We start from the raw sequence: 26,469 nt of genomic DNA, 5'->3' as shown, positions 1-26,469 counted from the left end.
TGACGATGGGGTGGACAATTATTGTGTCACTGCACCACTAGTACTACCCGAAATACATGCTGTATGGTCAGTAATAGCAACAGCAACTTCCATTGGGATAGGATGCCGTACTCTTCCAGGTGCCACACCAAACAAAGCCATCATCATCATCATCTGTAAACCATTTAATGGCATCGGGCCTTGCCTCTGGTCTTTCAATTGGTGAAACTCTCTCGATGCAGCACTGTAATTGCCACTGTTCGTGTAAAACAGTTTCAATTACAGTGCATGGTGTTTCTTCTTGATAACCATAGTGTTCACTCACATTATGGCATGTCAAATGACGGCACAGCTGTCACACCACCACACAAACTGTGTACAGTGCCAGATTTACATTTGATGGCCAAAACTGGAACTAACTTTTCCTAAAGTAAATCAGTTCTGCATTCATCCATTAACATATCTAACAAGTTTTACTGCCATACAATAATTACACCCAAACTGGACCTCCATGAGCAGCTGCATTTAACTTATAACCATCCAGAATTTAATTAATGCTGGATAGGTCAAGGAATTATAGTAGCATGTTCTGCCCATTTTACATCACCTTCATTACTTAGATTTACAGACACAATGTCATTTAACATCACTAGTGTAAGGTACACTAATTGGCAAGGTGTAAATTACAGGAGTGTGTCTCTCCTATGGGTGTGAGTGTGAATGCAACATGGAGTGTTCCCTTAAGTGTGTGATTATTTGAGATGCAGGTCTGATGGAGGAGTAAGAACAGGTGGTACTTCAGGGAACATCTGTAGTTGCAACTGGCAGTAGCTATTGTACAATAGAATGGCCCTATCTCGACCAGTGCTTTTAATTCGTTTAAAGAACTTTCTCCTCACTTTGATCACTATGATGATGTGTAAGAATACAGAATACACTTTCTGAACATATTACATAGTGGGTATCCCACATGATGCACATAGAGCAATTAAGTTCTTCAGAGCACTGAAATGAAGTATTTTCTAATAATTACATACTACACGTTTAAAACTTAAAAACCCTTCACTCATGGAAAGAGTCACCAACATAATTCAAGACTTACGAAAAATATTTAAAAAAAAAAAACAATAAAAGTAAACAAACAATAGAACAAAAGATTTGTGTTGATATTTGTAAACAAAAAAATGCATTACAAGAAAGGCCTAAACAAGGCTGAGAAACTTGTGAACAGAATTACAGAAGTGTGTCACAAGCAAGTTTTTCAAATTAAGATTTAAAAATCTCTGATTTATCAGTCAAATATTTCAGTTCCTCTGTCAGACTAATGAAAATGAAACCTACAAAATACTGCACACCTATCTCTACAAAAGCTAAGCAAGCGTTATTCAAGGAAAAATTTATTTTCTGCAACTTTTTCACAAAGTCAATGCTGAAGTCCTGTTTGGATGAGTCCGTATTATTAACCATAATCCCAAAAGTGAGTACATGTAAAGAATTCGCAGATGCCTGAACAATGGCCAGCACCAAGTTTGCAAACTGAAATGACATGTAGTTCTGACATGTTAGCGAAGTTTCAGTTTTCAATATTGATGACAGTGGATGTTATTCTGAAGATAGCAGCATTCAATTTCTGCACTATATCCGCAATGTGATTTTTATATACATTGAGGATAGGGTGCAGAAACTTAATGCTGCTATCTTCAAAACAACACAGGTTAACAGAAAGAAGCTAATTATGTATTTGTCAGGTAATAGTTTAATCCCATGGTATTTTTGGTACTGAATCCATATCTGACTTCAGGATTTTTTTTTATTTTTTTTTTTTTTAGCAATACACAGAGGGTTGAAGTACAGGTTTAGGTTCCTCTCTTAGTATTACTACTTTAAACTTTGTAAATCTGCTATTGGAAGACAGTTGGTGTTTATCTTCAAGCATTCATCAGTTTGGTTTTTCAGCATCTCTGTGATGCTCTCCCATCAGTCAACTGCTTGTGCCCTTATGCACTGCTCTTCTTTGTATACACTCAATATCCTCTGTCTATTCTATGAGTATTTTGTACAGGTTCGGCATACTTGAGCAATACTCTAACATGGGATACACAAGTGTTTTGTCTGCATCTTCGCAATATCCTGCCAGTGAAACTAAGTTTATCATCTGCTATACCTACGACAGGACATATGAGATCATTCCACTTCATATCTATACAAAGTGTTACATCGATGTAGGTACGAGCTGACAGATTAGAATTGTGACTCACTGACATTGTAGACGTAAGATACCACTCTACAGCATTTAGTGAAGAGCACAATTTTAATATTTCTGTACATTTAAACAAATTACCAATTTTGGACTACTTTGAAATAGTATCAAGATCTGACTGGATATTTGTGCAGCTTTATCATAGATAATTGCATCATATGCAAAAAGTTTGAAGTTACTACTGATATTGCCTGCCAGGTCATTAATACACAACACAAACAAGAAAGGCCCTAATTAGAGATGGATTGGTCATGAACGAAGGGGTCCAAAGGAATGGTCAATCAAGATGAACGGAATGACCAAGGAACTAATTCTAAGGAATGGTCTTTCATAGTTCACTTCGGTTGCGGCTTTCTACTTATAGGTCCCAGGAACAGGAAACTGTCAGTCTTGTTCTCACAGCAGCATGTTGCCCAGTCTCGTTCCAGGCTCAGTCCCATTCCTGCCTCTGTCTTGATATCAGTCTCCCTGGGGCGGACACGTCGTTCTGCACGTGGCCACTAGTCAAAGTTCCACTGCTGACTGCTCCTAGTTAGTTCAGTATAAAATTGTTGTTTGTTCCTTTTGCTGCTCACACCCATTCTAGATCTGTTTCAAACCTTTTTTGAACTCAGGACTTCTGGTTCTTTTCATTTTCTATTCAGCGTCCACAACCGGTAATTAGAACGTATTTCATAATTATGTAAATTACATAAAAATTATGTGGTATGTTATACACACATCTTTTCAGGTAACAAAAGGGCATATCAACTTACTTCGCTATTTCGATAAACACTAGAAGACATACTTATAAAAACCCAAGGTTTTTTGTTATTACACATGCAAAGGAAGTCGGCACAGCACACACGAGTGGCCATTTTCCGTCTTTTTTTGAGCAAAGGTAAAACAGTATGTTCATTGTTATGGAAGGCAGACCTACTTACAACCAAACGAAGCACGTGCTCCATAATCGACTGTCTGGTGTCACATTTTGTAAAGAAAATATGATAACTTCTACAATATTATTTCAGTGGTACAGGGTAGCACACAAAAAATCATCCCTGAGTACTAGACCGTTCATTGTCGCCCACCAATCATTGTCATCTATTGTTTCCAAGTTGTTATTTTCATTAGCTTATTTGTTACTTCTTTACTGCCTAATTATTACATGTTTTTCTATTCTCCTCATAGTGGTCAACAAATCATGCATAATTGGTGAGCAGTCTGTACTCTGGGTGGTTTTTCGTGTGCCACCTTATATTACTCTAATTTCACTGCAATTAGCCACATAACGCTACAGTTTGCTAAACGAGAAGTTTTGCAGAATTATGAAAATTACTTCTACAAGTGTATGAGAATTCTGTAATGAATAAAAACTCTTTACTCCAGGGGGGAGACAAGTGTCCCTTCTTGGCGCCTTCCATCTTCAGTCACCTATGCTACTAATTTTCAATTTTTCATACAACCCATAGATCATGCAAAAATGAACGGTGAATGAGTAAAAATAAACGGTTCCAAAGAATATACGAGTTTGCCCATCTCTAGTCCTAATACAGTTCCCTGTGGTTCGTGTGAATTCACTTCCAGGTCTGTCAATGAATCGACATCTTTGAAAATATAATTTGTCCTACCCATTAAGAAATCTTCAATCTTGTGTGAATTTCATTTTATACGCCATACAATCAAATGTTTGTTGAGAAACATTAGTGTCATACCAAGCCAAGTGCTTTGCATAAGCTCAGAAGTACTGCATCCATCACACTGTATTGATCCATGGCTTTCAGGATATCATATGATAAAAATACATTCCAAGATTCCACAACAGATGGATGTCAATGATAAGGGACAATAGTATTGTGGACCACTTCTGCTACCCCGTATTGTAAATGCATTTTACCTGTGTTTTGTTCCCACTATTGGGCACAGTTTTTTGATTGAGGTAACTATGGTAAATTATGGTTAAAATGGAACTTAACTCAGTTGCAAACTCTGTTGAGAATGCGACAGCAATTCCATTAGGTTCTAGGTCCTAGAGCCTCATTTAAGTTTAGTAATTTCAGCTGTTTCCCAAATCCTCTGATAAATAACATCTATATCACTCCTCTTAACCCATTAGCGCCGTGCGTTGCCATATGGCAATGTCTGTAACACTCATTTTAAATTGTTGATTCCACGACATCAACGAAGCGAGAGTGTTGGCAGCACTGGATTCTGTTCCACAAGACTGTAAAGATCACTACAATGCAACAGTTTTAACAATACATTTAAATTCTGCAGCATAAGCAGTGTTGGAAGTCATCGTTTGCTGAATGACGAAGAAAAATGGAGTATAAGTTCGAGTAAGTATGTTTTACACAGTAACTTGCGATATATAATTTGGTTTTTTACTATGGTTGTGCTTTAAATACTCAAATATATATTCTTTGGAGGTTACTGATGGCTGGGAAATATATTACGTTCATTTAGGCCATTTGAACGTTGGTGTTGCCATATGGCAACAACGCTAGGGGCTTGTACTCAGTAAAAGGACGAATTTTCTCGTTTTTGTTTTAGAAAAGGTTTCTCGCTTACTGAGGCGCTGGACATTCATTATAATGATGATATTGAAGGTGATGTGTTTGTTGAGGCCCCAGATGCGAATAGAGAAGAATGATGGATTATTGTATGTGCGGTGGCTGGACAACTCAGTTGTGACAATGATCTCATCCTCATGTGGTGCACAAGAAGTTGGCCAAGTCAAGAGATTCTCACAACTAAAAAAGCGAAATATAATGATTCCCAGACCAAAATGATAGCCAAATATAATACATATATGGGAGGTACTGATCAGATGGATCAGAATCTAGCATGCTATCGCACTGCAATAAAGTTGGATTTTGTATAATAAAGCAAGAAACCAAACTATTTCTTAGATTGATTTCAAGAGAGAAGTAGCAACATTGTACTGGTAAAGACACCAACCCTTTACCAAAAGAAGCCGGGAGACCATCTGCATCAAGGGCATGTTCCGACAGCCGCATATCAGAATCAATTAGGTTTGATAAGTCTGACTACCTCGTCCAGCATACAGAAGGAAAGAAGAAGAAAAGATGCGCACACAAGGACTGTAAATCTATTGTGAGAACAATGTGTTCGAAGTGTAATGTGGGATTATGTATTGACTGTTTTATTCCATTTCATGTAAAATACATGAGTTCAAGGTTTTATTTTTGATTATTAATTGTACTGTGTTATAAAGTATCAATTGTATGGTGAAGACTAAATAATAGATTTGCACAAAACTTGTATATGTAATAAGAAATTTCAATAAGCTACTTATTTTAGTTGAAGATGTAATCCATATAAATTTAGGTAGTGAAAGCACCTAGCGTTGCCATATGGCAACATGAAATATCTCGCTAATGGGGTAATGACTTTCGTCGAAACAACTCTGTTGTGTAATTTATGCCTTTTACAGACATAAAGATGCAATTTTCTTAAAAAATCACGAAAAAATTAATTCTGGTGCTAATGGGTTAAAGTGGTGTGAGAATAAAACTGTTTCTATTACATAGAATTATGTGTCTCTTGACTTCTACTCCCTCTCTTTCTTCTCCTTGAAACATCTAATATAGTATTGCCTATAGTGAATTGCCTGTTTAGCTTACTTTGCCTTCTTTTACCATCTTTCCATCACATTGACGTCTTGATGGATATGCTCATCTTGTTCTCACTGATATCACCTACATTTTTAGGGGAAAATCAACGTGACTGTTCAAACATTAATTTTGAGACTAATCAATCAGATTTACTGGTTGCTCTTTATTTTCGAATTTCGGGTCGTACAAATGCACGCTCTTTCTATTTCACTTCTGACAGATGAGGAAATTTCTTCTAGATTTACTTTGAACTATCTTCATCTTTGGTCAAGACTTACAAAAACTGTTTCATTAGGCCCAACTTAATAGGCCACATTGATCTTTTTTTAAAAAAAAAAAAAAAAAGTTAATTATAAATAAATGGTGGGTTGTGCAGTTATTTTGTTAGAAAAAAAAGATTCATTACATTAAAAACAACAAGAATGAAGTACTTTAAATAAAAAAACTTTTTCCTTATTGGCTTATTTTGTTTTGAGCACCCTGCAATACTATAATTTCTCTTTTACGAGCGCTCCCAACCACGTCACAGGTCACACTCTCTAGTTGGTTAGGGGTGACAAGTGTTCGTACCTGATACTTTGGTGCAACTGAACTTTGTCCAGCCTGGAGATGAAACATTTGGTCTTCCTGTAATCCATGTAAATGGACTCTGACTGGAACCTACTAGGCTCGCTTAAGAGCTACTGACATTCCAATGAAGGCAGGTTATTTTCCAGTACCCATTGGAAACACTTCTGAAAGCCCTATCAGGAAGCAGTATTTTGCAGAGGAGCACTAACAGCAGGAAGAAAAAATAGCCAATAAAGTGTCTGAATTCTGCTCCTGAGGCTGATTGGATGAAAGACATGAATGTAAAGGCAATTTCATGGAGTTGCGGGCTTATGTTATCAACTACCCTATTTGATAAATCATTTACATGTCATTTTCAATTACTCTTCTGCCATCTAAAATGTAAAAAATAAAAACAGACATGCTGACTCGCAGAGCTGAATTTCTGCACCATTCTTCCAGAGATTTCCAGAGTTCTGTTTACTGTGGTCTCTCACTGCAGATTTTGACTTAACTTTGCATGTTTTTGTCAGTATTAACTTTACATTATTCTGCTCTTTGAAAGAAATGTCACATCATCATCACTGCACAGTTCAAGAGATCCTGAAGATACTAGAAATGACAATGAGTGTGAATTCTCAGATGTCTGTAGCAGTAATGAGTCTTCAATGGAATCTCTAAGTACTGGTCCTCATCCCTGGACATCAGCTGGTACAGCACATCAGTTGGATTCTTCTACAAGAGGCGCAGTTGGCAGATATTGAGGTTCTGAAGAATCATAAAATGGTAATGAAACACTTCCGAAAAAAAGCACACCTTAATAAGTTTTTGACTGGAAACAAACCAAGCAGGTGTTCGATGAGTCAGTTTCAGGGCACAACCATTAACCGGTTAATGAGTTAAACATTTCATCATCTTCCATGGTTTTCCTGTCAGAAGATCTGTTTCATTTTATAGCGGATGAAACAAATCTATTTTGTGCATATACCACAGCAAATACTCCAGAATCTGTGCATTCTCAACTGTCAACAAGGAAAGATACTAAATTTGAGAAACTTTATTGTTTTGTTGCTATTTGTCTTCTAACAGCTGAAGTTAAGAAGCTGAAAATTAGTGATTATGGGTCCAGAGATATACTTTCAAGCACTAAAGTTTTCTGTGAAATTATGTCTTTAGACCATTTTCACTTTTGAGAATGCTGCACTTTAGTGACAATTTGCGATTACTGGAGGTGACAGTTTGTTAAAAAATTAGGAATATTTGTAATAAAGTTTGTACAATGTGCCACACGACATTTAGTCCCAATCAGAAGCTTTGCATTCACAAAAGTCCCATTGTTGAAAGGTCAATAATCTTTTAAATAATTTATTTCATCCAAGTGAAGTAGATTCAGAATAAAGGTACAGAATTGGTGCTGTGTTATTGCCAGACTCAGTACATTTTGACTTTCATTGTATATACAAGCACAACCACAGAAATTGGGTTCCACAATTTAGTGAACCCAGCTCACACGTTTCTCTGGCTTCACAACCACAAAGACACTGCACATGGCAATGTTCATAAGGAGAGGCGTAACATGCCAAAACTGCATAAGAAATTGAAATGAGGAGAAACTGAGTTCAAATCAAATGACAAGATGCTTCCTATCAAGTGGTGCGATGAAAGAGAGGTGTAGATGTTGACCACATACAATGAATACAAATGTCTATAAATGACATAAAATCATTGTTGAAGAGTCCACAATCATCATCACTAATCAATATAATTGTCCGCCTTGGTCACTATTTATATTTTTATTTATTTAAAATACACCTTCATCCATTTTGGCCACAGTCATCACCAGAAACTTTCGGATAAACAAAACAAACAAGATGTAATATTTCTACAATAATTACAAAAATACACTATATGGAAATGAGGACGTGCCAAATTTAAAAAGTGCAATACACTGTAACTCTTAATTTCACATGCACACTTGTGACCTGACTAGTGCTGTCCAGTGAGGCAGCCTACCTTAAACAGTAATTCACGGCCATTAGGTGGTGGCAAATGCAATAGGGGTTGTCAATGTTAAATGCGAATTAACGTCTAAAAATTAAGCATACAATCATTTCATAAAAGTAATCAATGAAAGTAACTAACTGAAATTGTCATTTTAAAATTCAAAACAATTTCTACAAATGAAGCACACAGTCATTTCATGAAAAATAATTAGACTTGTCACATAAAATATTCAAATTAACACCACACATTAAACACACAGTCATATTATTAAAAGCAATCCATAAAAATTAAAACAGACAGCTGTACTGATAAAACATTTTAACATATGCCTGTAGCATTACACAAGGCTATGCGCCAAGTGCGGTAGGCTGGGCCGAGGAAGCTGCTTGCCTATTGTCCAATGGGTGTGCCTTTGTCATGGGCCCCAGCAAAAGTGATAATGTTTGCAGCATCACAGAACGCCACAAGTAAACATAACAGCCATGGGATGATTATGGTACCAAACCCTAGCCTGCAGTTCTTTCTATTTTAATGCTTTGCTATGAATTTGAATAATTAAGTCATTATGTTTCATATTTTCAACTTACAACTATAAAAAGAGATTTTAATACAGCTTTACATACCTTACAGTAGGGGGAAAATACATTAAGCTCTGTCATATATAATATTATAGCCATACGTTAAAATGTTTTATCAACACAATTGTCCATTTTAATTATTATAGATCACTTTTTATGTAATGACTGCATTCTTTAATATTGACATTAGTATGAATTTTTAATGTGACAAGCCCTATTCATTATTTTTATTAATTGCTTTTCATGACATGACTGTATGCTCGATATGAAGACATTATTGTGAATTTTAGTGTGGCAATTCCAAATTGTTACTTTTGTAGATGATTTTATGAAATGACTGTACTTTGTAGACATTTGGAATTTAATATTGTCAAATCCTATTGGATTTAATACCACCTAACAGCCAAAGATTATTATTTAAGGGTGGCTGTCCCACTGAACAGCACTTGTCATGGTAAAAGTGTACGCATGATCTGACAAGATACAGTGCACCAATTTTTTATATGTGGTTTCTACACAACCTATCACTGTAATTATTGTAGAAATATTATTTCTCATTTGTTTTGTTTATCTGACAAATTCTGATGATGAAATTGGCTGAAATGCGTTAAGGTGTATTAGAAAAAAAAAAATGTGATCAGAACTGGCAATTATCCTGACTACGCAAATGACTGAAACAGAAAAGACTGGGGGGGGGGGGGGGGGGGGGTGAAAGAAATAAAAAGAAAAACCATGTATTGTAGATTAAAATTCCGAGTATGGGTACAGTTGACCACTGTGATCTACTACTGAGCCCAGTAAGATAAGTACAAAGACTGTGGAAAGGTAAAAGAAAAATTTTTTAAGTTCTGAATTTTTGGATTTTAAATGCTCATTACAGGGCCAAAAATGGCACATGGAGAGTTTCACCTATCTCTGATTAGGGAAACTGAATAAAAACATGCAGCAGAATGGACAAAAGCTGACAGAGGAAGGTGTTCTGATGACTTGAGTCATCCATAATTCACAGGGAAACATTTTTCGGATGTTATTGTGGTAAGCATTCCAATAAAATGTCATTAATGCGCAGATGCATGGTTTGCACAAAAGTGAAAGTGCCCAAGAAACCAGATACTAATTCTGAACTTGCAACATACCGTTACGTATTGTACGTACCCAGTCTCAAGATTTACCACACAAGGGAGCATTACAAATCTTCTGGCACTAAAACTGACAGTTGAAATTAATTGACATTTCTGAATAAATACTGGAAAAAGAATAATTTTAATTTCACCGTTGCCAGTTCAAAGCCTTGATCACAACAGAGGATGGAAAACAGATATAATACACATGAAAAGTATTCAACCAGTTCCTGACTTCATCTGTTCAGATGTAATAGTTTGCTGTCATACAGACTAACTTGGTATTTGAGAAGCTACAACATCTATTCTGGACATAACGTAATTACATAGCATATATTCCACCAGTAAAAGAAGATTTATACTTCATCATCTACTTATGATGGGCCAAAATTAATGTCATGTAATACACAAAATTATGAGGACATGCTGAAACGAAATGCCTCTGAATTTTTGATTCTGCTATCAACATCAGTTGAGGCATGTGTTACATAGTACACATATAACTCTAACGACGTTCCCCGATTTGCTCATGCCAGTTACGACCATCTGCCACTAGAGGGCTCTGAATTGTAGCATGTAGACTGATAATGTAGAATATAATTATGTCAGTGCAGGAGAACCAGCATGCTGTTATCTCTCAGAAAACTGAAAGCACAAATTCAGAGTGTCCATACACACGTACAGCACCTTCTCCTTCAGCATGACAATGCCACACCTCACACAAGCACTGTGACATTTACAACAACCCACTGTCTTGGGTTCCTCCTCCATACAGTCCTGACTTGACCCCCTCTGATTTTTGTCTGTTTCCAGAACTAAAAGAACACCTTCAAGTATTTAACTTTGAAAGTTATGAAGCAGTGGAAGCAGAACTGAGGTTGTGGATCCATCAACAAAGTCAACCTACAGTGACGGTATCATGAAACTGATCTCTCATTGGGAGAAATGTGTTTGGCATCAGGATAAATATGTACACATGAAGAATAAAGATGTAGGATGTCAATAAAATTTATTTTATTTAAAAAGCTTTACGAGTTTTCACATAAAAAATTTGGAGACATTACTTTTTAGCACATCGTTGTGACTCGCCGATCTTTAAAAGTGCCGCTGCATAGTTACGCGCGTCCTCTACATGCGGCGCTGTCTGCCAGCCATGCAGCAGCAGCGCCACCTAAGCGGCCAGCCAGCCAGCGGCCGCTAGACTCGGACTCAGTTATGATTTGACTGTTAAAGTGTACACACGTCTTACTCTGTTTACTTGATTTGTGACTTTCATGTATTGCACCTTCCTTGAAGTATATTTGTTCAACTTGAAGTTATAACAATTGGCGACAAGGTGGTGATTTTTCTTTTCCATCGTTGACTCACGTATTTCCATGACTACTTTAGAGCAACTATTGCAAGGTCTCATAGAACAGCAAACGCTTCTCACAAATGCGACTCGTGATTTCAAATGCAGGGCGTCTTTCTTCATCGTCTCTACCTCCTTTTGCTCCTTACGAATAGACGGCGGATGACTGGTCTGATTATGAAGAAGTCTTCGACAGCACTTCTTGGCATTTCATGTCGCGGACGAACAAACATGTAAGTCTCTGTTCCTTTCATGTATCGGTTGGCTCCTTTGAAAGAACCTGCGACTTTGTTCTTTGCTGAAATGTGCTCACTTCTGTCCGTCTATTTTCAAAAGCAAACGCATGTGGTAACCTCTCGTGTTGCCTTTTACCGTTGTCAAAAACAACCGAATCAATCCTATAGTGCTTGGGCTACTGAACTTCACGGCCTCAGTAGAAGATGTCAATTTGTTACTGAAGTTCACAAAGAATCCTACACCGATTCCATGGTATGGGATGCTATTATCTGATCCGCACCCGACAAAGGGGTTAGGCAATGTGCCCTTTAGTCGGCAAATCCAACTCTAGGTGAAGTCCTATCCATCGCTCAGTCTTTTGAAATTTCTCGCACCGCTGGAGTGCAAATAGAGGCATGGGGTGACGTCAGGGAAATACAACCTCTGTGCGATGTTGCCGAAGCGTGTGGCGTGTCCCCGCCGGCTGACGTGGCTGCAGTACGCTCCCAAGCACAGCCTCGGCCAAACTGTAAACAAATGTGTAAGAAACTGCAGCAAAACCCACGGCAACTTCCTTCATGTCCGCGGTGTTTTACGAAACATTCACGAGAAGATTGTCCACAACGTTGGGCCGTGTGTCACAAATGCAAAAAAAAGGTCATGTGTCATCCATTTGCAAATCTGACCGCATACATGATGTTCATGAACATGACGCTGATTCTCATTCTGTGTTGTCTGTCAATTGTACTTCTTCCCTTTCAGTGAAGTTATTCCCCACTGTCCAAATCCTTTGTCAGGATGTTTGCATGCAGGTGGATACTGGTTCTGCTGCCAATATCATCAATTCTCAGACGTATCTTCAGTTGGGTTCTCCAATCCTGTCACCTGTCACTAGGCAATTATGGACTACAGAAGATTTCTCTCTTGGGACAATTTGATGCTGAGGTATCTTACAAATCTGTTGTTCGCACTGTTCCCATATTTGTGGTTGACCATAGTAATGCGGAGAATCTCTTTGGTTTCAATGCCTTTCGCGTTTTTGGGTTCTCCATAGATGACTCTGTCAATATCGTCTCTGATGCTATTCCTTATGCTCAATTGGATTCCTTGTCGATGACATTTTCGTACCTTTTTTCTCCTGGGTTAGGCCGTGCAAACGACTTTGAAGCTTATATCACGCTCAAACCCACTGCTCGGCCTAAGATTTTTCGGGCTCAGCCCACTCCTGTGGCCCTTCGTGATCAGGTCAAACGGGAGCTGGATCGTCTCACTGCTTCATAGGTCTTACTTCCTGTCACTTCCAGTGAGTGGTCCTCTCCTGTCGTTGTCGTTTCTAAGCCAAATAGTGATATTCGTCTCCGTGGCGATTTCAAAGCCACTGTAAATGCTCAATGCCTTATCGACACTTACTTTATGCCTCGGCCTGAAGAATTGTTCACCAAACTCGCTGGAGGCCAGTATTTTTCTAAACTTAACCTGTCAGAAGCGTATCATCAACCTCCTCTCAATGCTGCTTCCCAGCAGTTTCTCGTCCTTAACACGCCTTTCGGCCTCTATCAATACCAATGATTGCCATTCGGGGTTGCCCGTGCCCCTGTTCTTTTTCAGTGATTCTTGGAACAATTATTGCTCACTGTCCCTGGCTGTATAAATTACCAGGACAACATTGTTGTCACTGGCTCCACCACTAACATCTTAAAAGTCTCCGCACACTTTTTCATGTCTTACAGACTGCTGGTCTTAAGTGTAATCTTCAGAAATCAAAATTTTTTCAGGCATCTATCATGTACTTGGGGTTTCAACTCTCTCGGGATGGTATTCGTCCGCTTCAGCAAACTGTCGCTGAGGTCGATGCCCTTCCTCGCCCTACACCTGTTAAGGAACTGCAGGTCTTCTTGGGGAAAATAGCATACTATCACAAGTTTTTACCGTCTGCTGCTTAGGTGGCTCAGCCGTTGCATCACCTGTTGCATAAAAATGTGCCTTTTCACTGGTACGCGTCGTGCGATGGGGTTTTCCAGAAATTGAAGACTATGCTGAAACAGGACCCATGCCTGGCTACTTATCGAGCTGGCCAACATCTTGTTCTTGCCACGGACGCCTCTCAATACAGGGATGGTGCAGTACTTGCGCACCATTTTTCTGACGGTTCTGAACAACCCATTGTTTATGCCTCCAAAACGCTCACGGATGCCCAACCAAAGTATTCTCAAATTGAAAAAGAAGCTTTGGCCATTATTTATGCTCTTCATAAGTTTGGTGTTTTTCTCTATGGATCCAAATTTCATCCTGTTACGGGTCACAAACCACTTGTTTCCTTGTTTCATCCATCAACGTCACTTCCCGTCAAGGCTGCACACCGCCTCCAGCGTTAGGCTCTTTACTTGTCTCGTTTCAATTATGAGATTCATTTCCGGTTAAACATGCGAACGCTGATGCACTGTCTCGCCTTCCCATGGGTCCTGATCTGGCATTCGATAGGGATGAACTTTTGTGTTTCCACCTGCATGTTGCTGAGCAGCGGGTTGTAGACGGGTTCCCCATCATCGGGGACTGGCTGGCGGCTGCTACGGGTTCTGACCCTACCCTCTCCCAGGTTTTATGCTGTATTCAGAAGGGTTGGCCAGATCATCCATCCGCTAAGACTTCTGATCCGTTGCAGAACTACTACACTTCGCATTACCGCCTCACGGCTAGGGGTGTTGTTATCCTCCTTTCCACCGAAAATGCTTCGCCGCGTGCTTCGGTCTTGCACCTCCTTCAGCAAGGACACTGGGGTGTCTCTGGCACAAAATCTCTGGTGTGCCGTCATGTGTACTGGCCCGACATCGACTGAAATCGCACACATGGTCGCTGCCTGCGGCCCTTGTGCGTCACAGGCCTAAGCCCCAAAGTTATCTTTGTCACTGTGGCCTTCGCCTGAGAAGCCCTGGGAGCATATTCATGCTGACTTGCACCTTTTTCAGGTACTTATTGGCTTCTCGTTATTGACGCCTACTCTACCTTAACTTTCACTGTCCGTTGCACATCGCCTACCACCGCGGCAATCACCAATGCTCTAGCTCGCATTTTCTCTTTGGAAGGCCTTCCCTCTACTCTTGTTACTGATAATGGTCCGCAATTTGCCTCTTCCGATTTTGCGGATTTTTCTACCGTCATGGCGTCATACATGTCGCGGCCCCTCCGTTCCATCCACAGTCAAACGGTGAGGCTGAATGACTGGTCCGCACATTTAAGGCTCAGATGAAGAAACTCCTGACTTCTTCTGCAGCTGATGATGTGCTTCTCCAATTTCTGGCTTCTCCAATTTCATGGGCGACCACAGCCCAGCTGAGCTCTTACATGGCCAACAGCCCCGCACGCTAGCAATCTACAGGGCACCTCCATCCAGACCTGTGCAAAAACTTCAAAGGGGGTAAAAGTGTTGTGACTCGCTGATCTTTCAAGTGCCGCCGCGCAGTTACGAGTGTGCTCTACATGCGGCGCTGTCTGCCAGCCATGCAGTAGCAGCGCCACCTAAGCAGCCTGCCAGCCAGCCGCCGCTAGACTCCGATTCAGTTATAATTTGACTGTTAAAGTGTACACACGTGTTACTCTGTGACTTTCATGTATTGCGTCTTCCTTGAAATATATTTGTTCAACTTGAAGTTATAACACACACCCCTGTTTATTCAGATATCCTGATTTCAGATTTACCTAGTGGCGTAAAGCAGGATTTAAAATAAGTACTATGCATTAAAACAATTATTCAAATGCTAAGTTTTTGAATCTGAAGTTCCTTTTGACACCGGCAACAAACAGCCTTTCTGTCTTACAGTACCTATACTGTAAATACACAGCATTCATTTAGTCTGTCAACACACTGTGTACCAGGGCTGTTTTATAGCCCATCCATAGAAACCAGGCAATTTCACCAATATTTAAAAAAATCACTGCATCAAATCTGCTGATTGGATAGTGGCAAATTTAATATCACTTTAAAATTGCACTTTTCTGCTTTAATGCTATGTGAAAGAAACTTCATTGGAATGCATTGGCTTTGAATCACAGTTATAGAAATCACTAAGGTGTTTAAGAATTTAGAAAAATCACATGATGAAGAAAACTCAAACTCTGACTTATTTTTAACTATTTTTATGGCAGTACATTATATCTTACTGTCTGTCTACAGTTACTGCATACAAATTTCACACAGAATCGTTTTTTAGTGTGAAAAATTGTTGAAATAAGGTTTCAGGCATAGTGCAACACCACACTGTTCAAACTGCTAGTTTGTGTCTTTGCGAGAAGCCTCCCAAGTCTCCTTCTAGCTTTTGGAACTGCACACGACTCATGAGCAGCTTATTTGTTAGTCACTGAAGGCATGCGCTGCAAAAATTATCTTTGTTAGCTGTCCTACAATTCCTTCTGTTGTGTTGGCTGAAGAGCCAACACCGTGTTACTAGAGGAGGCCAAAATGCATGCTTTTTAGCTCACACAGGCTCGCGTGAGGAGGGAAGAACAATACTGACGTGAGGTCTGGAATGTGACAAGGAATTAGAATTCAGAAAGCGGACATAATTAGTTTCATACTAAACTTTAATCCATTAATGGTGAACGTCGCTCTTGACGGTACATGATTCGCAATTTTATCTGTTCAGAAGACATAGTAACTGAATATGGTGCCTTGCTAGGTCTTAGCAAATGACGTAGCTGAAGGCTATGCTGAACTGTCATCTCGGCAAATGAGAGTGTATGTAGGCAGTGAACCACTTCTAGCAAAGTCGGCTGTACAACTGGGGCAAGTGCTAGGGAGTCTCTCTAGACTAGACCTGCCGTGTGGCGGCGCTCGGTCTGCAATCACCGATAGTGGCGACATGCGGGTCCGACGTATACTAACGGACTGCGGCTGATTTAAAGGCTACCACCTAGTAAGTGTGGTGTCTGGCGGCGACACCACACCTTCAGTTCTTTGTACAACTTAAAGTGTGTTACCTGCAATAAGCTGAGCTGCAAGCTTTTTTTCCATTTTCATTTATTCAATATGTCCCATTACAGTATTTGTAATACTAAATGTTTAGATATGATGATACATAAAGTAAAAGTCCAATTATAATGAGTTACATCATTATGGGTAAAAAGTATTCACAATAGGAAATTTCTGTATGAGCAATATAAAGTTTCCAGGTAGAACATAATAAACGGTATACTAATAATTACATTCACAACAGTAAACTTCTGTACGATTGATAACACAGTTTTCAAGTAGAACACCATTTTCTTTTCCTTTCTTTAAAAAAAACTTTTAGTACCATATATATTTATATGTTTGGAAATATTATTAAATTGCAAAATTTGTGAACTTAATTGCTTTGTAGCTTTACTGAAACCGGTTTATCAACAGGCTAGCTGCCTCCTGTTTTTGTAACGTTCTTCTTTAAAAGTATCTCTAACTGTATTAAGTTCACGACACACCCATAACAGATGATCTAATGTATCATCACCATCATCCTCATCATCATCTCCGCATGTACAAGCAGCAATTGGGGCTAGGCTGAACCAATGGTAGTAAGACATTAATCTTTTATGTCCTGTTGACATTGTCATAACGTTAGATGACTGCAGCAACTTTATCAAAAGACAATGTTGAACAGTTGGAAAAAAAATCTGCTATGGTCGCCCCTTTTGCAGTTTCAGCCCATTCTCTTTCCCATTTTTCTTTCGAAGAGGATTGTAACTTTCTTCTATCACAGATAAAGGGATTCTGTTGTAGCTTCCTGTTGCGTTTTCGCGAGCTGCTTGTTTGGCAAGCTTGTCTGCCAGTTCCTCCCTGGGAGTTCCTACATGGGCTTTTGTCCATTCAAAGTTAGTACATCATTTCCTCCAATGCAATTCCTTAATTTTGTTTCTTATCTCTCTACCAATATTTATGATTCCTGGAATTTTTTAATGAATCCAGTGTAATTTGACTGCTCGTATGTATTACTGTTGCCATTTTAACATAAATTTTGTGTAAGTTCTCTAGTTTCTCTAAGGCTCACACGACTGCTGCTTGGTTAATGGTCCATCTGTTCTTCAGTATGCACTGTAACTGATAGGCAAGTGTGCCATTAATGGTTACTACCATTCATCAACCCGTTCCATTCTCCGAATTTGTAATTTCCTTCTGAATTGCTCTACTTGCTGGATGGGGCCACTGTTTGTAATCTAAAGCAGTGTCTATAGAATGGGCCAAGTGCTCAATTTTTGTAATTTTTGTATTCTTCCGCAATTGCCTGGAGTTTAAAAATTATTGGTGTAAGGCATGTTAGAATACAAACCATTGGACATCATTATGTAAGCCTTTGCAATGTTTATGTTGATCAAGTACTGGATTTGTCAAATCTTCACACAGTTATATTTTCTTCTTAGGGTGTGAATCCAAACAGGGGCTGCCTATGCCAATATTAGTAGTGTAGTACCTTTGTAAATTATTGTCATTGCTCCAGAACGAAGTCCATAGTTGAACCTTGCTGATTTATACAAGGAAGGAATAAGTTCCGAGCATTTTTCAGTTATGTACTGTGTATGTTCATCAAACATAAATTTAGATTCAATAATTATACCCAAGTATTTTAATCATTCAACTTGTTGCAAAACATTATTGTTTAGAATGATACCAACTGTTGCCTTTTCTTTACACCTTCTCTTTGTTATTACCATTACTTTTGATTTTTCCTCATTACAAACAGATTTTGCCTTTTGGGCCCAAGCTATGATTCTTCTCATTAGTATATACTTTGTTCAATACAATTAAATCACCTGCAAGGCTACGTTTTTGTGTTAGATCCAAATTCATCAGGGAATTATACTGGATATTCCGAACACCTGGACCCTTGCGGGTACCCTTTTGTTACCTTTTTTCCCTGTTTGATGTTGTTAAATGCCAACACTGCTGTTCTATCAATGACATAAATTTTACCTAGGTTATATAAGTTACTACAACATTCAAATTCTAGCAGCACTTTAAGGAATCTGGGCCACCAAGCTCCATCAAAAGCTCCCTGAACATCAAGCCTGACCATTACCACACTGCCCTTGTAATACGCTTTCCTCTGCGAAGTTCTGAACTGCCAACAATGCATCGACTGCACCTTTCCAAGTAGTAAATCCCTGCTGATTGTTGCTTAAAAGAACCTTAGAGGAGACATGGTGCATAACTGTATAACTAATAGCCTTTCCAATTCTTTTCCCTCCATGTACAAAAGGCTGATGGGACGAAATGTGGACACTTTTGTGCTGTTTTCTTTACTAGGTTTGAGAATGAATACTATTTTACCTCTTTTCCACCATCTCAGAAAGCAAGCTGTTCTTTGGACAAGTGTTATATAAAGCAGTAAGATAGCTGGGGAAAAACTATGCAATTGATGATTGATCTTACTAGTAACACCATTTTCACCAAGAGTCTTGTTTGCAGGTACATTCGTTATTATTTCCTCTATTTCTGTCTGAGAAAAAGCTTCATCATCTACTGTTCTTTTGGGCCACAGCATTTGAGATATTATTAGTTTACAGTATTTCACACCTTGAGTTTGATCATCTCTGGACACAAAATATTCAAGCATATAAGTGGCAATTTCGGTTAAATCCATTGTTGTTGTTGTATTGTCATTTTGCTTAGAGTTGTCATGAGATTGTTATTTCTGATTTTCCTTGATGTGGTTTGACAAACTGTGTTCCAAGGGTTATTTGTTGGGGTGAAGCTGCAGTATTGATTCCAGGACTACATTTTTGTTTTCTGTATAGCTGGGCTGTATTCCTTGTTCTCTTCACAATGCTGTTGCGTTTGTAGCTCCCTGTCTTATTCCCCCCCCCCCCCCCCCCACACACACACACACACACACACACACCGTACTCAATTCAGTTGTCCATCAGGACAGATTTTCACCCAGTACTACACCATAGCTGATTTTTATCTTGAATGCTTTATTGCATGAGGTATCTAGAACTACTACTAATTCCAGGATAAGAGTTTCAGTATTTGTTTCTGCTTGAACTTTTTCAAGTTGTGCAAGTCTGTTTTTAGCAAATAATTGCATGTAAGTTCTTCCCATAAGTACCAGTCAAAGTCTCTCAGGCTTTTGTATCTATCAATAATTTTGTTTAGTTTGGATTATGCTTCCAGCATATACCATTGGGCACACTCATATGCTAAAGGTAATAATCGTGTGGTCGGAGAAACTCTCTTCTTCACCATGCATCCATTGGCTTATAATCGGCAGTAGATGAGAGGTGGTCATAGCTAAATCAATATTGCTCTTTCCTTTACTATTTTCAAAAGCTGGTCCATGATTCCCCTTGCTTAGTAAGTACAGATCACTGGAAGCCAGAAATTCTTTCAGCTTCTTTCCTCTGTAGGTTGTTACTGTGTCATGCCACATGCTAAATCTCTAGCTGCTGTCCAAAGCAATTACTAAACAAACTTCTTTACAGTATGCTACTTTACAGTATGCTATCATGTCGTCAATTTTTTCAGGTCATCTTTGATCAATTTTGTGATATCTACGTACACACTATATATTAAAAATCGCGAATTTTCTTTTACTGTTTCTACAAATACTAAATCTTCATTGGACACATGGCTCATCATTATAGAACCAATATCTTTGTTGGTTATCAGTACTGCTGCCCTTTTCCTTGTGTCACATGGACTCAATATCTTGTAGCCTCTAGTGATTCCAAGTATGTTTTGTTGATAATAATATAGTTCTTGTATGAAAGCAATGTCAATCTGATATTGCACAATAAGCTGTATTAGGTTAGCTGCTGCAGCTCTGGATCACTGTAGATTTATTTGTATGCACTTAATTTGTTTTTGAAGAGACTAGGTTGTTTGGCTTGTATTTAGTGATGCCATTAGTGATCATCTCTGTTCTGTTTCCATTGCGAACTACACTACTGGCCATTGAAATTGCTACACCATGAAGATGACGTGCTACAGACACGAAATTTAACTGGCAGGAAGAAGATACTGTGATATGCAAATGATTAGCTTTTCAGAGCATTCCCACAAGGTTGGCGCTGGTGGCGACACCTACAACGCGCTGACATGAGGAAAGTTTCCAACCGATTTCTCATACATAAACAGCAGTTGACCGACGTTGCCTGATGAAACATTGTTGTGATGCCTCGTGTAAGGAGAAGAAATGCGTACCATCACATTTCTGACTTTGATAAAGGTCGGATTGTAGCCTATTGCGATTGTGGTTTATCGTATCGCGACATTGCTGCTAACGTTGATCGAGATTCAATGACTGTTAGCAGACTATGGAATTGGTGGCTTCAGGAGAGTAATATAGAACGCCATGCTGGAACCCAATGTCCTCGTATCACTAACAGTCGAGATGACAGGCATCTTATCCGCATGGCTGTAACGGATCGTGCAGCGACGTCTAGATCCCTGACTCAACAGATAGGGACAGCTGCAAGACAAAAACCATCTGCCCATCTGCACAAACAGTTCGATGATGTTTGCAGCAGCATCGACTATCAGCTCGGACGCCATGGCTGCGGTTACCCTTGACGCTGCATCACAGACAGGAGCGCCTGCGATGGTGTATTCAACAATGAACCTGGGTGCACGAATAACAAAACCTCATTTTTTCAGATGAATCCAGGTTCTGTTTACAGCATCATGATGGTCGCATCCGTGTTTGGCGACATCGCAGTGAACGCTCATTGGAAGTGTGAATTCGTCATCGCCATACTGGCATATCAATCGGCGTGATGGTATGGGGTGCCACTGGTTACATGTCTCTGTCACCTGTTGTTCGCATTGACGGCACTTTGAACAGGGGACCTTACATTTCAGACGTGTTATGACCCATGCCTCTACCCTTCATTTGATCCCTGCGAAACCCTACATTTCAGCAGGATAATGCATGACCGCGTGTTGCAGGTCCTGTACGGGCCTTTCTGGATACAGAAAATATTCCAGTGCTGCCCTGGCCAGCACATTCTCCAGATATCTCACCAATTGAATGTTAACATCTAATATGAATGTACATGATATGAAGTTTTTTCCGATATTGATCTTGAGTATAGCTTTGTATACAAGTGAAATGTGTACAGTTAACAGCACAGGCAAAAAACTAAAAGCTTTTGAAATGTGGTAGTACAGAATAATGCTGAAGATTAGATGGGTAAATCTAATAAACAATGAAGAGCTACTGAATCACAAAGCAGACCCAAAGAACTACAAAGAATTTATTGAACTTATAAAGAAAATGTCAAGGAGGTATATTCCTTCTGAATGTATGATCTGATTTATACCTGGCTTTGACTCAAGCTCACAAGAACTCGTTATCATCTATCACAGCAAGTGTAACATAGATGCATTCTCAGCAGATAAAATTGAAATTGGAGGTGCACTACTCTGAAACATAGCTAAACAAAGAAGGGAAAGAGGGGTTAAATTACTAACTAATCTGGAGATGAAATGGAACAATCGAAGAGGCTGGATGCTGATAAAAAAATCTTAGACATGATCTTACGAGCCTGCCATTTAGTACAAACATCACTCCAAACCAGACAGCTCACGAACTGCTACCGAATGGCAAGACAAGACAGAAAGCGTCAAATCTCAATCAAAACATAGGAGGTGACAGTAAATCTCTAGGAACTCCATTCCCAACTGAGGAACTGGGAAGAGCAATGCAAGAACTGAAAGAAAATAAAGCAGCAGACCCTGATTACATACGAACTGAACAAATAAAGCAGTTTGGTCCAAAAACTAATGAATGGCTAGTGAGAATGATGAGCAGATGTTTGGAAACATTTCAGATTCCCCAACTATGGAAGATAACATTACTAAAGCCACGGAAGAGAGTCTACTGAGGCAAAAAATTTCTGCCCTATTTTCTTAACCTGCCACCTATGTAAGTTATTTGAAAGAATTATTCTTTCATGAATAGAAACCAGAATCGATACAAAACTTATCCCTGAACAAGTTGTATTCACGCCACAGAAGGCATGTTGTAGTCAAATACCAAATCTGACTCAAAACATATAACACTGTCTTGAAATGAAATTGATAATGGTTGTTGGTTTTCTTGATCTTTATGCAGCATATGATACAGTAAACCACCAGCAACTTCTCACGGAAGGCTATGAAGTAACGAAGGACATTTGACTGACTTACACGTTAAGAGGAATGTTGCAGAATTAAAAGATTCTACACAATCTTCCAAGGGAAGGAAAGTAGAGGGAGAAACCAAAAGAATGCACTACCACAAGAGAGCGTTCTTTCCCCTATCTTGTACAATATGTACACAAATGACCAGCCACACAGCCAGAAATAGAGAGATGCATACATGTAGACAATGCTGCCACTTCTGCTCAAGGAAGAATATTTGAAGAGGTTGAAAGAAAACAGACAGAGACTTTGCATGCCTTGGGGAGCTACTATGAAGAAAATCACCTGTCACCTAATGCAGAAAAAATGAAAATATGCACATTCCACCTTTGTAATAGAGAAGCCTAAAAACAGTTGGAAACAGAATAGGGAGATGTTAGAGTACAACACTGCACCAAACCAAAATACGTGGAAATGACCAAAGACCGTACACTGTCATTTAAAAAACATTGCACTGACTTAAAAGGAAAAATATGTGCAAGAAACAACATTACACATAAATTGACTGGTTCAAAATAGAGAGCGCAACCTGAAGTTCTTTGATCATCAACAATGGGACTATGTTTTGCAGCCAGAGAATATGCAGCACCAATAAGGTATTGCCACTCCAGACATGCTGATGTCACTTTAAATGAGACTGTCCACAAAATTTACACACTTGCAGCCATAGCACCACCTAATATCAAATGCAACAAATGCAAAGTATAAAGGGTGTTCGAAAGGAAACAAGCCGGAGACACAATTACAGAAGCCAATACCTATATGTAAGAAGTACTGACCCTAGCTGTTGAGACACTTGCCCCACTGTGAAACTAGGTGGTGAATGGCTGTCTTATAAAATTCCCGAGGCTGTGATGTTAACCAGTTCCACATGTACAGCTGGATGCTACCGTGCACACGAGTGCAAAATAGGTTATGGTGACGTTCTTCTTCCCTTCCTGCAGCACGGGACAACAGTGAATGCCCAATGTTACTCGAAAACCTTGACCACACTTTGCCAAGCGATCAAATCAAAACGACCAGGCAATCTCAGCCGTGTGGCCATTCTGCTCCACGACAATGCAAAGCCTCATACGGCCAACACAGTCGTGGCACTCTTGCAGAAATTCAAGTAGGAGGTTATTGGCCATCCTCCATACAGTCCGGACCTCTCCCCCTGTGATTACGCTATTTTTGGTCCCCTTAAAAAAGCTCTGAGGGGGCAAACGATTCACCTTGGATGACGACATCCAACTGTACACACAGAACTGGTTAACATTGCAGCCCTGGGAATTTTATGAGACAGCCATTCACCACCTTGTGTCATAGTGGGACAAGTGTGTCAACAGCTAGGGCGAATACTTGTAACATACAGGTACTGGTTTCTGTAATTATTCCTCCAGTTCATTTCTTTCTGAACGTCCCTTACAGTAAGTGAAATAGAGAGGAAAATGTAGCAAATTGACCCACAGTACTTAATGTTTAACCACCAAACAGTTCCAACTTGTCTCAAGTCAAGTAAGGGCTTTATCCAATGGATAGTACCAATAGAAGGCCAACCTGAGACTGGCCTCCTATCTTTATGGTTGGACACACACTGCAAAATACAAACCTGCACCCCACAGACAAAATCACAGGGGCAGCAACTACAGCACAGCACACACAGCGCACTGAATAGATAACAAAAGTTACACAGTGCAAAGTAAATGCAGTTAAGTGGGGCTACTCCGAAGATGAACTTAGCGAATGTGGAGAAAGCCAGACAATTGAACATTTGCTCATTTGCCCATGGGTGGAGTTTGTTTGCACAGCAGAAATCTATTTTTTGTGCAATGAAAAGGCCATTACAGCTGTAGAGTTTTGGAGGAAACGAGTTTAGATGCTCTCACCTGGACATGGGAAGTAAAGCAAACAAGTAAATAGGGTAGTCACTTATATCGGATTACATAAAAGTATTGCACGGTTTACACAATCAAATGCTTTTCGTAAATCAAAAGAAAACCCTTACTGTCCTTAGCATATCTCTTAGACCTCCAAGTGTCTTATACACAAAAGAATACAGTACGTTTGTATGGTTGTGATCCCTTCCTGAATCTGAATTGCAAATGTGGCAATTTAAGTCTAGTGCCAGTAATTGTCTCCATTAACCTGTTTCCTTCTTTTTATACAGTAATTTTACTAATGAGTACTGTAATATATCAGGAAACTGACCACTCATGAAACACACACTGCAAAGGTTACAGATTACTACAACACTTACTATGAAGCACCGATCTCCATAGCTGAGATTTTAGCACAGCCACGTGAGTCTACTCTTCAGCGACTCAATTTTAGTTTCCCTCTTTCTTTCTGCTATAGCTGCATACAACACAACTGTCTCAAAACACCAACTTTAAAAGGTCTGCGTATTTGCCTTTACCAAAAAACTTGGATTTGACATGTCATACCTTGACAGGAAACCTGTCAACTTTCAACCTCGGTTCTGTCATGCAGTCATTCTTAACATTTCTTAATCATTAATCATGCAACACATTGTACAGGGTCATTCTGAACAAGCTTTGTACCAATGAAAAGAGGAAGTTTCAAAGGTTTTTTTTTCATAATGTTTGATATCAATTTAATAATTTTTTTAATTAGAAATGTGATGAATGTTATAAATGTTCAATGTTGTGACTGCTGGAAGCATGGCAAACATCAACATGGTAGCCAAACTCGTCCCACACACGTGAAGGTATATCTGGTGTTACTGAGTGTATGGCAGCAGTGATTCAGTTCCGCAGTTCGTTCAGATTAATTACAAATATTTAAAAAATTATTAAATTGAAATCAAACATTATGAAAAAACTTTGATACTTCCTCTTTTCATTGGTATAAAGCCTGTTCATTTTGGATTTGTACTTTAATAAATATGAAGTTTTGAACATGGGTCCATCATTTAGAATAACCCTGTATTTTTTCCTCTGAGATGGTGGTAGTTTCTGGTATCAGTATTGGATTCAGGTAACTGACCTATATAAAATGATGCAGTATTCAGTTTCCATACAAGTTACTTTTTTTGAAGACACAAAACAATTCACTTGCTGAAAGTTACTATGGTAGAGACAAAGAATGACTGACAGAATTCCAATTGGTTAACATCTGGAAAGTGTATAATTATTTGACTGCACACACCTCACTCTAAAATGAAACTGCACCCTTCTGAAAGATAGTTGCAGTAGTTCTGAAGTTTTTCTGGTGGCTCATAAGACTTAACTGAGCATTCTGTGTGGGTATTTTTTACTATAATATAGCCAGTCGTGACAGGAGAAAATTCTCCCCCCCCCCCCCGACACACACACACACACACACAGACACAGACACACACACACACACACACACACACACACACACACACACACACACACACGACCCTTTTAAAATACTACAGAACAATCTATAGTTTTCTTTGTTGTTGTCCTACAGGGAAGTCTTATCCCTCTATCCAGGATTTCAATTTACTGACTTGAGGATTATTTTGTATGATTTTTTTTTTTATTTTTAGAAATACAGCTTCAAACAATTACACAAGCTTATTAAAGAACACGCTAAACTTGTCATTAACATTCATTTCCATATGTACAGGGTTCCACTCAATCTGCTGGAAGAGAAAGAGAAGAGAGAGAG

General features: G+C 39.2%; 1 protein-coding gene and 1 long non-coding RNA gene across 5 annotated transcripts in view; one reads left to right on the top strand and one right to left on the bottom strand.

The window, feature by feature from the left end:
* LOC126297595 (uncharacterized) overlaps positions 1–11,063 on the top strand; it is a 57,579-nt gene extending 46,516 nt beyond the window's left edge. Inside the window, exon 3 of the long non-coding RNA XR_007552547.1 lies at positions 10,922–11,063. This is a non-coding gene — a long non-coding RNA (uncharacterized LOC126297595). The remainder of the gene's footprint in view (positions 1–10,921) is intronic.
* LOC126297594 (protein Aster-B-like) overlaps positions 1–26,469 on the bottom strand; it is a 206,066-nt gene that overhangs the window by 156,045 nt on the left and 23,552 nt on the right. The gene's annotated exons all lie outside the window — the stretch shown is intronic.

The sequence above is a fragment of the Schistocerca gregaria genome, chromosome X, assembly GCF_023897955.1.
Source record: "Schistocerca gregaria isolate iqSchGreg1 chromosome X, iqSchGreg1.2, whole genome shotgun sequence".
Lineage (NCBI taxonomy): Eukaryota > Metazoa > Arthropoda > Insecta > Orthoptera > Acrididae > Schistocerca > Schistocerca gregaria.
The sequence above is the reverse complement of the archived record's forward strand: the minus strand, read 5'-3'. Positions and strand labels throughout refer to the sequence as shown.